The following is a 6138-nucleotide window of genomic DNA, read 5'->3' on the forward strand; positions in this document are numbered from 1 at the left end:
TATATTGTTTTAACCATGTGTGAGCTATTTGCTACAGAAATCGAGCAGGATTTGAATGATTTTCCTTTCCCTTAGGTAGATGTTTCTCAAACTATCTCTTCCCTGTTTGAATTTCTTTTTATGTCAAATTAGAAGAAGTGTGTGCAGTTATTGGGCAGGAGTTTGGGCTTTCCCTCTGTTTTTTGCTGAAGTTGGAGTGTGGGGATGGTGTCTGTGATGATAAGAGGATGCTGAGAGTTCCTATGGCTCTAGAAATTTTAAAATAATCAAGAACTGGAAAGAATTAACTAGCAGCCGTTTTACACCCCAATGTGAGAGCTAAAATCAAGAGAGAATTTTCATGGCTTCACTTTGACACCATGGAAGGCAGAAAAGGGTGTTTGTGCCTCCAGCTTTGTCCCTGGGCTTCCAGCAGCCACCACCCAGTCCAGGCTCTGGGTTAAAAACAAGGGAAGTGCAAATGACTGAGAATCCCAGAATCCCAGACTGGTTTGGGTTGGAAGAGACCTTAAAACTCATCTCATTCCACCCCCTGCCATGGGCAGGAACACCTTCCACTAGACCAGGCTGCTCTAAACCCTGTCCAGGTAAATCAGAAGGATTAATCAGATGGATTAATCAGATGGATAAATCACCCCAATTAATGGTGCTGGTTCATGGCTGGACTCAATGACCTTGAAGGTCTCTTCCAACCTGGATGATTTTGTGAATCTGTGATTTCATTGTCCAGGGTGTTTAATGTTTATACACAATTCCATGTCCTGTGCTTTCCCTGAAAAAGCTGTGCTGTAAATTTCTCATTGCTCTCCCCAGACTATTTGTGTGTCTGATTATCACACATTCACTTAAAATCTTTTCCATTTCTATTGACTAACCTTATTTTCTCTACTCCCCTTCTACTACTGAAGATATTGTAGACTTAAAAACTCTGCAATCAACGGCTGACTAATGTTTCCACAGTTAATATTTGAGGTTTAGCTGTTCCATCTATAAATCTGCAATAAGAGGAACAGTAGAAAATAACTATTATTCAATTTATTGCTTGAATACAAAATTAGATATACGAGCCATTACCTTCCACTTGGATAAAAATGTGGCTGAGTTGATTCTCTTTGTCTGGCCACGGTGCTCATCAGGAAACACTCAGTTATTTTTGGATGGCTACCCCGAATTCTTTGCTTTGGGAATTAGAGCTTTGAGAGAAACCTGAGTAGCTGTTTCATCCAGCAAGGGATATTTCTCCAGTAGGAGCACAATAAGCCCAGGACCTGCCTCTGGAATTGGTTGTTGCACTCAGTGGGCAGAGGGAAGCTATGGAAAAAAAAGAAAAAAGGGAAAAACTTAGCTTGTGCCTTAAAACCTGAATTTGGCTCCTCCAGTAGTTAAATGGACCCTGATGCCTTATGCAACACTTTGCATTGCAAATATGTTATTCTGATTTATTTGGAGAGTGGAGTAGAGGTCAGCAGTCTCTCTGCTGATTTTTGATGGGGTTAAAATTCAGTATCTGAAGTTCATTTTTATTAACAACTAATTTTCTGGCCAGGAAAATGTCTGTAGAGAAAAATTAAATAATAAAACAACCTGGACTGGAAAAGAAAAAAACCCAAAACAATACAAAGCCCTTACAACTGACTAATAACCTTGCAAGATTAATGATAAATACGTTATCTTCCTTCAATATTTTTTGTCTTGGGATGTGTGATTTCCCAAGGACAAAATCAGTCAAAACTAGCCTTGGCTTCCACAGTTTTCCAGAGTTTTCCATGGAGCAAAGTGATTACATGGAGTGCATATACTGAATTTATAGTTCAGCGTGGTTTTACACAAATAAAACCTTGAGTGTGTGTTCTCAGCTTAAGAAAATTGGACCAAATTGCTGAATGGAAAATAAAATTCTTCATGCATTTTTGCCTTTAATAAACAGAAATCTTTACCTAAGGGAGGAAGTGATCTGGACTTGGTGCAAATAATTAAATAAAACAGAGAAATTACCAATCAAAGCATTACTTTTTATTTAAAAGGCAAATGGAAAACAAATGTCTAAGAAAGGCAGTGAGCTTGCTTAGTGTTTCCCACTCAAACACTTAGATTTATATTGAAGAAACAGGGTATTTATTGTCTTTTCTTAATAAGTGGTTTCAAGATGGAAATAATGTCACCAAAATCAGCACAATTAATTGAACAGACCTACAGTAAAAGCTACATTGGCTGCCAGGAGTTGCCCTTAAAATAGACGTTTCGTTTTGAACATCACCAAAATTTGCAGTTAGACTGAGGTTCATCCCAAAATCTCTGCTGGGAGCAGCCATCAGCACTGCAGGAATTTGGCTGTGATTGACATGAGACCACCCAACTGCATTAGTTCCCCCCTAAAATAAATCGTGGTGGTTTCACTGGTGTCCCTGGTGTGGAGACAATTCCTACCAGGAGAAGATCTGACCTGTGGAAAGGCTCTGTGTGATGTCAGTGACCTCATTGTAAAACAGATAATCAATGTTGGCATCTGAATTCCCACATTAGAAGGAATATGGAGAAGATGTAATGCAGCATCCAGCACATTTTGTTGTGCTTTTCCTCTGCTCTGTCTCTAACCTGATGCCAGGGGACCTCTTCCAAACAGGTGGCCAAAACTTCAAGGAACTCCTTTTTTTTCTAATGGATGTTTGACTTAAAGCTTGCAGGGAAACCTTTTGAAGATGCATGAGCGAATTATTCGCTTAAAAGTGGGAACACTCCCCACCAAATCCAACAGGGATAGGTAATTTGATAGATGAGTTCACCTAAATGATACTAGCATGTTTCTTATCTCCCTGCCATCAGGTTAAGAGCTGATGTGCATAACTTTCTTAACCTTAACCTCATCTCTTCATCTCTCGGGACTTCAGATTAGTACAAGGGATAAAGGAAAATCAATGCCAAGTTTGGTTCTGGTGAATGTTTATGTCTGTATGCAAAGGAAGAAGGGGGAGAGCTTGAAACCATCCCTTCCCAGTGAAAGATTTTAATTAAATTAGGTCTGAGAAATGTGGAGTGTGATCTCTACAGTGTTTTGATTTTGCTGAAGATTATGACCAGGCTTGCCAAAACCAACGGCGAAGTCTCACATTTGTGAACTCGGCGCACAGCGCCCATGAATCTGATACATCCCAAAGAAAGAGCCTGAGTGCTCCTGTTTACATTCCTAAAGTCTTTACAAACAAGGGGAACAATATCTGCTCTTTCCAGCTGACCGTGGTCAGGTTCCTGTGTACAGCACCAGTGACCTTTCCGAGCTGAGCAATCTTCAGACACTCAGCGCCCAGGGCTGTGAAAAGCCCGAGGTGTATCAGCTTACCAGGAGTTCGTATTTTACACCACGACTGATTTTTACTGTATCCAGCTGCTGAATATCAAATAATGGAGTTTGGGCTGTAAAAGAGGACCTTTCTCTTATGTAGAGACACAGATTCCTCGTGCTGCTGGGAAAACGTGATTGTTGTGCGGAATCAAGCCGAAGTTTGTGTTGTCTCCTCTCTGACTCCTCTGTATCCCTTTCCTCACCAAAGAGATCTTCATGTCCATGAAGAGAGAGGTAGGCGGTGTAGCAGCTCTGGATTTTGTCCTGATGGATCAGGAGTATCCCCAGGGAGGAGACCCCAGAGCCTCTCTGGTCTCTGCTCAGGGCTGGCACTGCCCAGGGCAGGAGTTCTGCCTCTTGTGCAGGGGAATTGCTGGGCTCAGGCCCTGTCTGTGGCTCTGGTGCCACAGCTAGGGACAGCTAGGGACACCCAGGGACACCCAGGGGACACCCAGGGCTGAGGCCCCTCTCAGCTGGGGCTCCTCTCCAGGCTGAGCAGCCCCAGCTCCCCCAGCCTTTCCTGGGCATGGAGATGCTCCAACCCTTTTGTGCTCCACCAGACTTGGGGATGTGGCACCTTCAGCACGTCCAGTAAGCTCTTTTCACAGAATCCTGAAGGCTGGAAGAGAACTTTAAGATCATCAACTCCTTTTATCCAGCTCCAAACCATTGTAAGTGTGTGCATGGAGCCTGACACAGCTCAGCCTCTCTCTTTGGGCCTTGGTGGCCCAAAGCAGTTTCTGTCGAGGAGGGTTTTGTACATTCCCAGGGAAAAAGCCTCGAGGTCATTTGAATTTAGATGGTTTGAGCACATAAAGGCAGCACATCTCGGTGCAATGATGATTTTGGGTGAGGATCTGTTTTTCTTGAGCTTGTGGGGAATACTGCAAAGTTGAGGAGGAAAACAACTGCTTGAAAAAGGTCTTTTAGCTCCTTGAACAGGGAAGGATTATGCAGGGAAGGACCAATAAATCAGGCACTCAATGGGAATTCATTAGCTTGTTTTTGGGATAGCACTGGCTCTTACCAAACATATTTTGCTTTCACTATAACAGCCTTCCTAGTCCAAATGCCCTGTGGTAAATCCTGCCATGCAAATAAGGATCACATCTTCATTTTCAGAGAGTAATGGGCTTTTTTCCATAGAAGATACCGAAAAACAAAGCTTTTGCTGTGTAAGCTTAATTTTAGTGTACCGATGGATCTTCTGGAAACAGAAGTCAGAATGACAGCCAAGTTTGCAGCTTAGCTCAGAGTTTATTTTCTGCTAAAAGAAACATGAAAACAAATACAGAAGATGTGTAATCTAGATTCTGTTATAGAATTCAGATATGCAGCTATTACAGAGAGATAATTAATGTTTCAGGCTATCAGTGAGGGCTGTTCTGCTTCTCAAAACCTGAGTGTTACTGGTTGGGGGGAGCCAGATAATGATAGAAACATTCTGTGAGATTGTAACCCAAGCGTTCTGGTGGTTGAACTTGAGGAAAGGGCACATATTATCAGCTGTATTTTGTTCTCAATTCACTCCAGGAGACAGTGAGAAAAGTGGTCTAAAAGGGAGCGATCAATAATTTGTATAGTGAACACAGTGTGCCGTTAAGAGGTCTAATCTTTAGATCTCTTCAAACATCAGGTGAGACAGCAGAGCCATGACTACAAGCAGGCAGCAACCTGAGGTGCAATTCATGAGAACAAAGGCTAGGTCGCACAGCCTGGCTGGTCATTTGTAGAGAGTTTGTTACAAGAAAAACTTGTGTAGGAAGGAATTGATCCAGCTACAGAGCCACGGACACCTTCTGTGGGGTAGTTGCTCCTGTGAACCCTCCTGCAGTCCAGTTTTGGGTTGCAGATCAGAACTAGAGGTTTCCAGCTCCTGAAGCTGCTGATTGCCTTTCCCAGCTTGCTGAAGTCCCTGAAGTGCTGAAAAGAGCTGCTTGGGGGATGTTCATACAATCAGAATATCCTGAGGTGGAGGGGACCCGCAAGGATCATCGAGTCTAGCTCCTGGTCCTGCTCAGGACACCCCAAAAATCCCATCCTGTGCCTGGGATTGTTTTCCAAGCTCTTCTTGGACTCTGTCAGGCTTGTGCCATAAACAATTCCTTGGGGAACCTGTTCCAGTGCCTGACCACCCACTGGGGAAGAATATTCTGCCAACAAATGACCTCGATGGACCAACAAGAGGTGCTTTCAGAGGTCCCGGTATTTGAAAGAAAAGCACAAGGCAGTAATTCCTATGTTGGTGTTTTTACAACAGGACAAGGAAATAAAGTTCCTTGGCGTTACAGAGGAAACAAGGTAAGAGACACCAGTTCAGCTCTGAAGGTTAAACTAGGCTTTGCCATTCTTAATTAATCTGTTAAGTAATTTCCCAGAATCATAGACTCATCGGGCTCCACCAGGCCAGGAAGGGCTGTTGGAATCAGTGAAGGTGCAACGTGAACCATAAGATTTTCCAGAATTGCAGAATTTGTTTGAATGGAATTAGAATTTAATTTAATTAAGTTAATCTTTTAGAGGGAAAACTTAATCTCAGTTTCAAACCAATGGGTTCAGTTCTGTGAGGGAATAGTCTAGGGAAGAATTTTTCTTGAGCAAAAGACTAAGTAACTTGAATAGCAATGATATTGCCTCAGTCTCCTTGTGCTATTTAAGTGGTGATTAGGTCTGAACTTGACTTTTAAGGCAAAAATGCACTTACAGGGGTGACTCCCTGAGTGAGAAGAGCTTTCAGTACTGTAGGTCTGAGTAGATTAACAGACTGTCTATAAAATCAGGGAAAAAAATAAGAAGGG

The sequence above is a fragment of the Geospiza fortis genome, unplaced genomic scaffold (genome assembly GCF_000277835.1).
Source record: "Geospiza fortis unplaced genomic scaffold, GeoFor_1.0 scaffold452, whole genome shotgun sequence".
In the NCBI taxonomy this organism is placed as follows: Eukaryota; Metazoa; Chordata; class Aves; order Passeriformes; family Thraupidae; genus Geospiza; species Geospiza fortis.